General features: G+C 44.2%; 1 protein-coding gene across 3 annotated transcripts in view; it reads left to right on the top strand.

The window, feature by feature from the left end:
• PAPLN (papilin, proteoglycan like sulfated glycoprotein) overlaps positions 1–2,638 on the top strand; it is an 82,864-nt gene that overhangs the window by 13,642 nt on the left and 66,584 nt on the right. The window lies entirely within an intron of this gene.

The raw sequence follows: 2,638 nt of genomic DNA, 5'->3' as shown, positions 1-2,638 counted from the left end.
TTTTGAGGAGAGGTAGACCAGTGATAGTGTTGCAAAACAAAAACAAAAACAAAATAAGAATAAGATAAGGTCATTGAAAAATCTTAAAGGCAGAAATGAGAACAGAAGGGAGTTCAGAAGGAGGCACAGATAAGCAGGACAGCTTTGAAAGTAGCATGTTGAATTTATCATATACTTTTTAAAAAGCAAATTGTATATAGTAGAGATTCGAGATTTCATATGCAATAATTTTTTGTATTCTACTTTGTATATGGAAACGCTAATTCTTTTTTGTATCTTTTAAGTGCAGAAGAGAAAGTGATTTTTTCTTATAAGCAAGAGATGCTTCAGTAAGGGGCAGATCGTCCATGGCAATGCAGCTTGATGGGTTCCAGTAGTGGTGATGCGTGGAATGTTTTCAGTTTCTCCTGACAATATAGCTCGGTTCCACAATTTATTATTATAATTATTACAAGCAGGATGGCGTAATGGATAGAGAGCTGGTCTGGAAGCCTGGAAGATGTGGCTTCAAATCCCTTCACTACCACAAACTGGCTGTGTGACCACAAGTCACTTTTAGTCTCAGTTCTCTCAGCAGTAAGAAGAACATTTTTGAGGAGGTTGGGTACATGTGGGTTGCCCCTGCCTGGGATTCCCTGTGAAAGTCCCACAGTTCAGTCTAGGGGCCTGACTGTAGTGGGCAAGGAGATTGTGTTGCAGCAACCTCTCCTCCTTCCTTCATCTTTCTTCACCCTAATACTTCTCCCTCTGGTGAGAAGTCTCCTTTTCTCCAAACCACACATTTCCAAAGATGAATTAGAACTCAGAAGACCTGAGTTTGAATCCAGCCTCAGGCATCTATCAGCTCTGTGACCCTGGGCAAGTCACAAGTGACCTCTCTCAGCCTCAGTTTCTTCATCTGTAAAATGGGGGCAATAATAGCACCTCACTCACAGGGCTCCTCAAGGATAGCTATGTAGCACAGTGGATAGAACACTGGGCCTGGAGTGAGGAATACTCCTCTTCCTGAGTTCAAATCTGGCCTCCCACACTAGCTGTGTGACCCTGAGCAAGTCACTTAACCCTGTTTGCCTCAGTTCCCTCATCTGTAAGATGAGCTGGAGAAGGAAATGGCAAACCCCTCTAGTAACTTTGCCAAGAAAACCCCAAATAGGGTCACGAAGTGTCGGGCATAACTGAAATAACTGGACAACAATAAAAACAACAACAAATTCTACTATTATTACTAGCTAGCAGCAACTCCAGGGGTGTCGTTTCAGGCTGTGTCAGCAGAGGACTGCTTCCTGCCGTGTCAGGGAGAGCAGGAGGCAGGTTGGGCCCAGAGGTGGGGCTTGGGGTGTGACCAGCCGTGAGGTGAGGTCTAGGTTCAGAACCTGTCTGGTGAAGCTCAAGTGTGCGACTCTCTCCCTTAGCTTCTGATTCTAGCCTAAGCAGGAGCCCCTGCCAGGGCCCAACAGTCAGGAGGGTGGGAAAGGGTGAGGGTAGGAGTAGGGGCCTAATGGATCAATCCTTCCTTGCCAATTAGTTGCTCTCTTTCGCACGAGGTACAGTATGAGACTCAGGTTACATCCAACCTCCTTGTTCTTCCCTTGGTACGTCAAGCCCTCTATTTTTAAAAAAAAAAGAAAAATCTCTTTTTGGACGCTCTTTTCTTGCATCATTCCTATTTCCCAGGAGCCCTCATCTCTTGCCTCTCCATTCTATAAAATTCTTCTCTCAAAGTATAATCAAGTAATACAAATCAACACGTGGCCTTGAATGACTTAGGATTAGAGCTCTGCACCTGTTACACACCACCTCTCTCCTTAGAGGCAGGAGATATGACACATCACCTCCTCTCTGTTCTTATGACTGGTCGTTACATTGATCAGAATTCTAAAGTCTTCTTTGCTTTTTCCTTTGCATCATTATGGTCATTGTGTCAACTGTTATGGTTCTCTTTACTTTTTTAAGCCTTCTTTAAAAAATGACTCATAGGGCTTCCCAACATACAGAGGTCAAAGGATCAAAGGGCTGTACATTTAGAACTGGAAGACACCTTAGAGGTCAGAGTTGAACCCTCTTATTTTAAGGAAGAAGGTGTTTAAGGACCACATAAAGTCACATAGCTTGTTCAAGGTCACACAACCAGTAAGTATCTGAGGTGGGATTCAAACCCATGTCTTCCTGACTTTTAAGGAAACTGAAATAAGATAAGGAAGAGATTTTTTTTTTGGTGAGGCACTTGGGGTTAAGTGACTTGCCCAGAGTCACACAGCTAGTAAGTGTTATGTGTCTGAGGCCGCATTTGAACTCAGGTCCTCCTGACTCCAGGGCCGGTGCTCTATCCACTGCGCCACCTAGGTGCCCCCAAGGAATAGATTTCTTGAGGTAATATACTTAAGCCATTCCTTGTAAGTCTAGAATTCATCCGGCTGTACAATTGGACCCTATATCCTGGCTGCTGCTCATTATCAACATGGAGGCTGAGTCCAATGGAGATTAGGCAATCTCCACGCTGATTGGTCAAGCTCTATAAGGTTCAGCTTCTCCTCTATCCCCTTTAACTTCAAATTTTAAACTTGGAATTGAGGGCGGAGGCAGGTGTGTGTGTGTGTGTGTGTGTGTGTGTGTGTGTGTGTGTGTGTGTGTGTGTGTG

Source organism: Vombatus ursinus, unplaced genomic scaffold (genome assembly GCF_900497805.2).
Source record: "Vombatus ursinus unplaced genomic scaffold, bare-nosed wombat genome assembly UNPS02014945.1, whole genome shotgun sequence".
Lineage (NCBI taxonomy): Eukaryota > Metazoa > Chordata > Mammalia > Diprotodontia > Vombatidae > Vombatus > Vombatus ursinus.
Note: the sequence above shows the minus strand (reverse complement) of the source record. Positions and strands in the feature narration are given on the sequence as shown.